Raw genomic sequence first — 6,838 nt, 5'->3', positions numbered from 1 at the left:
CATTATGGGGAAGGCGGACTTTGCTTAAATTCGGCCTCTGTGAAAATGATATCGCTGCTTATTTGCGACTGAACCGCGCGGGCGTGAGCTGCTGTGAAGTAAAATGATAGACTTCTGAAGCGCCGACCGGCGTCTTTTCTCGGGGAAGAGGTCGCGGAATCGTCGGAAGGTAATCACATGAATAGTGCGAGCATTGTCACGATCGGACGAGTCTTTGCCTTCTCTCGTGGCGAAACGATCCGCGGGAACGTCCTCTACTTTGTGAGGGCGAGCACTGTATCCCATAGCGGTGGCGGTGAGGTGGAGATCGACTACATTACCGCGACGAGCCGACAACTTGTGGCAGTGTCGCCATCGGGAATGCTAATGTAGTGTTTGATATAACCGGCTTCCACGGGTCTTGGAGATAATGCTTGAGCCCCGGCATGCATCGGTTTCATGGCACTTTGCTTTATGAAATGCACAAAAGGCTTGCCAGTCGATCTGCGATCTGCACGATGGTTGGCGGGAAAAATGAAGCGCGCTTTAATCTTATCGGTATGTGGTAGGGGAGCGTGTCGGGGCGATGAACTCTGTTGTTGTTATCGATCGTGCCGCGAGCTAGCTGGGGCATCGCGACCTGGTGCTTCTTCTTGCCGGAGGCGATCGAGACCGGCGACCTCGTGGCTCTCTGCTAAACCATGGAGTTTTAAAGTTTCTTGCAACTTGATGTACTTATCCACGCGGCGTAGAGCTTTCGGACGATGTCTCACGGCGTTCCTTCATCAGCGACCTAGCTAGGGTCGCTATTTCGCGACTTTCGGCAAGCATTGGAAAAGGCCAGTGTGGCGAAAGATTCTTTCAAGCCACTTTCCATGCACAGCAGTTCGGCCTTGAACCGTCCTAGGAATTCACGAATAGTTTCGCCCTCCTTGAATGATAATTGAAGCGAGAGAATCAAGATCGCCTTCTTCCGCCTTTTGTGGGCGTCTTGGTGGCGAACAAATCGATAAAATTTGTTGAAAGTGTTTATAGAATCGGACTCAGTGAAAAGAACCAATCTAGCGCCATCATCCGAAATTTTGTTTGGAAATAATCTGCGATGGAGATAATCGAACTTCGGGTGAGCTATAGAGTGTCAAACTCGGATATAGCGAGCATCATGACCGGGGCATGTCTTTGCCGTCGTACATGGAAAGCGTGGCTGGATAAAGTCGTGTGGAGGATTTCTTGAGGACCCTGCGGTGAAGCGGAGATCTTGCGATCGTCTTAAGCATCTTGTGCACAATAATTGCGGTCGAGTCCTTCGCAGGTCGGCCAATCCTTTGGGATAACTTCGTTAAAGGCTGGCGATTAACGTCATTGATCTTTGTGTTCGCTCCGTTTTCCGACTTGTTGTTCTTGATAACTATCCACTTTGAAGCGTAAAGTAGCATTTTTCCTCCCGAGCAAGGAAATGCTCTCATTCGTTATTCTAAGCGGTGGGCGAGGTTACGAACTTGATCTTCTATGCTAACCATGCCGTGGGGTGGAGAGTTAGAGATGGATGAAGCCCGATCTAAAAGTGGCTCTCGATGTCGAAAACCCAGGCGCAATGCCAATGTAAATGGCGTTTTAGTTTTCTCGATTATAGTAGAAGAGGTCGAGATGGGTTTGGACTTTGGATGGGACCGAATTATTTGTGTGGAGCCTTAACCGTATCTTCTCTTGTTTTTCCCTTTGTTGGGGAGAGAAGAATCAGGTCGGCGTAGTTCGGTAGATGGTATTTATAGGATTACGGGGGTGGAGATCCTTCAGACCGTGTACCCTTTGTGTACAAATGTAGGGTAGAGATCGTGAATGAGTCTTTGGAGTGGTTTTGGTGTGAGTCATACTCGATTGGGAGTTGGTAGCGGTAGTCCCTATTTCCGGTGGTGGGAAATGCAAATAAGATTTTGGCAATGATTACATCGGTGGGGCGTTCGTCTCTCGGCCAAGTGTTAAATCTTGAAGTATCTTCGTTCGTACCACCTACTTGTAAGGAGTCGCTCGAAGATCGGTCTTGGAGGTCGATGCGTTGAGGTCGCTTGTGCTTCGTCTGCAAAAACGTTGCTCACAGATCGGTCTTGGAGGTCGATGCGTTGAGGTCGCTTGTGCTTCGTCTGCAATGTTCCTTAGTGGGGATATTGCTCCCCTACACAGCGCATCACAGACCACAGTTCATTAAATTATTTCGGATGTTGGGCTGTTGGTCTTTACTCATGGGCATGTCTCTCTAAATTGTTGCTACTCACTCCATCCTAATACTGGTCCATTTCTTATTTGCCTAAGCACACATGTTGGTGTTATTAATCCTTGTGAGAAGCACTCCACGTTGGGTATATATTGGAGTTTGCTATCGTTGTTAAGTGCACCATGTTTTAGCATTATGTAGTTTTATTTGGTCTGGTTAGTACTTAAAACGGGTGTGGGCAGTTCGCTTATACATTTTGTGAAAATGATGTGCTGGTTGAACTTGGTTAACAATGAGGTGCATGCCCACGTGTGCTTATGCCACTGCATGCTTCGTTTTGTAATATTTTAATGTTGGAAAGATTCTTGTCTTCTTGTTGCTGGCTCTTTCGCTGATGAAATTTGTTAGTTGGTCTACCCGACTACCCCCAACCCCCAATGTTGCATAAGGAAGTGTTTATGGTACCCTCGAAGCATGTTTATGGTTATTTGACATTTTGTTATTCTGTGTTGTCGTTGATGCTACCATGGTCAAACTTCTTGCAGATCAAGTCTCATCCCTACCGTGGTCTTTATGCACGATTTGTAGTTTCTCAAATTGAGGAATATTTTTATGCTATAGTAAGTGATGATATTGGCTTTATTTTGTTAGCCCTAGTACGTGATATACTAGTGGCCTTTTGTGTGCCAAGGCAAGTGTGCCTTAGGCTATTTGTGTGTTGTTGGGTGCTAGTGTTTGTGGTTTGTTGTGGTTGTTGCTTGAAGATTGGAGATTGTAGTTGATGGTGTTGGGAAGTAATATAGTAAAGGGGAGTAAGTTCAAGGAAGCGATGCCTCTTTTTGCATTTTAGCGTGTTATTATACAAGCATACCTTGATGAAGTCTGTTTACACCAGCGGCAATGTTATAGCTTATATCTATGTTGAACCTTTTAAAGTGAATCTCCTCCTCTTCAGTCTTCCCTCATCAAATCACCCTTAAATTGATTTTCGCTATGGTGCGTCCTAGCCAATTTATTTCTCGTCATTAGATATTGGATATTATGAACACTAAAGAGACAGTAGATTTACTTTTTAACGATTAGCGAAGAAAAAAAAGAAAAAGAAAAAAAGATTTACTTTTTAACAGACTTGGTTGACTCAACCTTTGATAACATGCATGCATCATCGAGCAGATGTATGTTCGATCTAACCACAGTAGACAAATGATTTGCATGAGTTGACAAAATGAACTCGATTTAACCCCTTCAACTCATGTTGAACTAATTGGTAAACTGTGACATAATTTTCTTTCTTCAATTGGAATTGGATCAATATAACCTAATTTACAGCTGCTGAAGAAATCATATAACACTGTCTGTTGGTTATTTTCCTACGCCTTTGCTATCGGCAACTTTTTGTTGTGTGTAGCATGGATCCGGTACTTTTCGCTACGGTACATGGCAATGTATTTCAGAAAGGATAAAACTGCAGAAGTGGTCTGACACGCACTGGTCTGAACAAGAACGAACAATGACTGAAGACACTTCAGACACTTCAGACACAGAGATATGAAAATGTGGGCAAAAGGCCACTTGAATCCAATATTCAAGCTCCCATCTCGATTCTGGACCATCAACCAAATGTAAACAAGCGTGACACCTTGTAAGATAAATCAAACAAATAAGCACCAGATGACTTCATAAGATCATTGTCTATCTTTTCGGTAATAAAGATAAAGCGCCCACCAGTAGAACTGTCAGATATTAAGACTATAAAATCACAAGCTCTCAACAGACAGAAAAGATCAACATCAAGTTTTCTGTTTCCATTTTTTTAATTAAGACTATATTAGTGAATGCTACAGATAACAAACATATCAACTACCATTTTTCACTACCACGATGTGATCCAAATCAAAATTTTGGCCTTCGTTGGAGAAGATTGCGATAAACCCCACCACAACCATTGTCTTTCCATTGATTAAAACGGTGTTCCTGTCAAAGGTTCTTTTCTGTCCTCACCTCCCCTGCATTCAGGCAAGTGCAAATTTAGCCATAAAAAATCGTCATAAAAAATAAACTTGTTCTAGGAAATAAATGTGAGACTAGATTATTACAAAAACTCAGCAGGGGCGGCAGAAAAGGATGTTCCTTCATTCTATGAACCCTCAATGCAAATAGGACTAACATAGCCAAAGTCAAGACAACCTTTTGTATAAGCAAGTTTAGATCGCTGGCATTGAGTAGACATGAAGTGTGAAAGGGTATGAACATGTCAGCTACTGAAACAAACTTTCAAGATATGTAAGCACACACATTAAACAAGGGAGCAGTTATAAAGAAAGTGCAAACAAATTGAGAATAATTAAGCATGGACTTCCACAAAAAAAATCATAAACTATGCTAAAACTCCACTCACAAAGGACCTGCAAACGACCATATCAAGTGTCCTATTTCCCTCTACTGATGAAAAGTGAAGAAAACGCACGTGATAGATATGCATTTTCAGCAAGAACAAAACACACCAAAAAAAAACACAGTCAACCAAGGACAGAAAACACTCCCACCAAAATTATGGTAGAGGAAGTCCTCATATACTTGTTTAGCTAGTTGTGGATAACCAATGTGGGACTATCTTCGATGCACTAAAGTGGAGAGAACACTCTTTGTTCATCTCCTCCACTTTGCACACACACACTTAGTACTTTGAAATACAAGAGATTCCAACAACTTGGAGGAAAAGACACAAGAAACCCAATACATAGAACCAATACTAATTTGCCATCGATTTTGAGTCTAAGGATCTTAGTGGATTCGAACCACCATCTCTTGGGATATGTATGCGCCGCATTTTGATCCCAAACGCTTTGCCTTTTAAGCGAAAGATTCATTTAGAAATCATTGTTTAAATAACATGTTCAATTCCAAGAATATTAGGGTGAATTGTATCAAATGGATCTTGGCGTCTTTGTAATATAAAAACAATAGAAGAGAGTAACAAAATTTGGAATATTTCACTAAACACTAATAGAAGAGCAATTTATGTTCCGCGCAAAATTTGGCGTCTTTGTAATATAAAAGCAATAGAAGAGAAACTGAATACATATCAAGTACAAATTACGAATTATGACTTGCCTATTAATTACAATGTTTATGAGTAAAACCATTTTATAAGCTACTCTTTACAGATATTAAACCAATGCAGGTTAACAAACAAAACAAAGAGACTGACTGTCAAAGCCTCTGTTCTACATGGTGAAGGACCAAAAAAGAAAAAAAGGACAACATAATTTTTCACAACATCGCATGCCTAAGTATTGTTAAAACTGAGATGCAAAGAAGTGTCTAAATCCTATAAGAGATAGTATGTAACTATGTACTCTATCAAAAAATAAATCGTTAAAAAGACGAGAGGTTGTAATCAAAGAACAATTATTATGGCAACGAGAAATATTGGTATACGTTAAAATTAAACTCAAAATATGTTTGTTCATGAATAGGATGTTGGCTTCTAACACTAGAAGTGTAATGCACTTGTGAATTGAACAACACTCAAACTGGAAGGCAGAAAAATGGCTTACAGTTGCATTAAGTCATTAACTGTAAGCCATCCATGTAAAAAGTATAAGCCTAGCTTGTTGGATTCAAGAATCAACATAAATTACTTAGCAATTTTATAGAAGTGACATCAGTCCTTTTTTTGAAGCAATTTTCTATTAGCCTATGTTAGAACTTAGAAGTATGGGCCTCTTGCTGAAGATATTAACTTTGTCACTCGTCCTGATCGCAACACACCTGCATCCACATGCCTCAATATAAATTGGAACTTCTACAGCTAGAGCCACTATTTATTCAAATATATATATACCTACAAAAAGTCATTGGTCCATCCACATGGCTTCATACACCCTAACTTACAAATTCAAATTTATTCACAAATTAAACCAAATTAGTTGAATGTGAACTACTAGCCAAAGATCGAAATTAAATCACAAATTAAACCAAATTAATTGTACCTGAACTACTAGCCAAAGATCAATGAGCAGCAACAAGAGGGTAAGGAGCAGAACAATAGAAAAGGTAGAAAGTACATCAACTAGGTTGGTAATTGAGAAAGAGCGCGAAAGTACTTGGTAAAGAGTTCCTCTTTCCATTTGCATTTTTGGGCTTCCTTTTTGCTAGAGAGAGAAGACGAACCAACCAGTTTTATTTCAATTGTTTTAGAAAAAATAAAATAAAAGTGAGAGTTTTATTAGAAAACAATTTGGCTGGACATGGAGGGGTTAATTCTACCAGCAAAAGTGACCCTAGTGAATATACCTAGATGCAATATAAAAGATTTTGCATATTCTGCCCAAGTGTCGTGGATTATTGACTGGGCATCAGCACCACCAGAATCCCTTTGTGTTGTCCGACTTCTCACCATCTTGATAATATTATGACAAAATAGTGGATGCCCAACAACATTTGCTCAGTGAAAGATATATATATATATATATATATATCGAGGACTTTCTGGGATAAAAAATAAACAAATTCACGTGATTTTTTTTATATATACTTTTTCTCTATATCTCTACTTTATTATATCTCTTTCTCTCTCCCATGCCCGGATGTAAAGGGGTGGCCGGGACTCTGACCCCAAACTTTCCCCAAAAAAATTAAAAA

General features: G+C 40.3%; 1 long non-coding RNA gene across 1 annotated transcript; it reads right to left on the bottom strand.

The window, feature by feature from the left end:
• Positions 1-3,846: 3,846 nt before the first annotated feature.
• Positions 3,847-6,629, bottom strand: LOC147510801 (uncharacterized). Its single transcript, XR_015219019.1, has 2 exons — positions 6,187-6,629; positions 3,847-4,197 (listed from the first exon to the last, which is right to left on the bottom strand). It is a non-coding gene; the product is annotated as an uncharacterized LOC147510801 (long non-coding RNA).
• Between the last annotated feature and the right edge of the window lie 209 nt (positions 6,630-6,838).

Source organism: Coptis chinensis, chromosome 3, assembly GCF_015680905.1.
Source record: "Coptis chinensis isolate HL-2020 chromosome 3, ASM1568090v1, whole genome shotgun sequence".
Taxonomy (NCBI): domain Eukaryota; kingdom Viridiplantae; phylum Streptophyta; class Magnoliopsida; order Ranunculales; family Ranunculaceae; genus Coptis; species Coptis chinensis.
The sequence above is the reverse complement of the archived record's forward strand: the minus strand, read 5'-3'. Positions and strand labels throughout refer to the sequence as shown.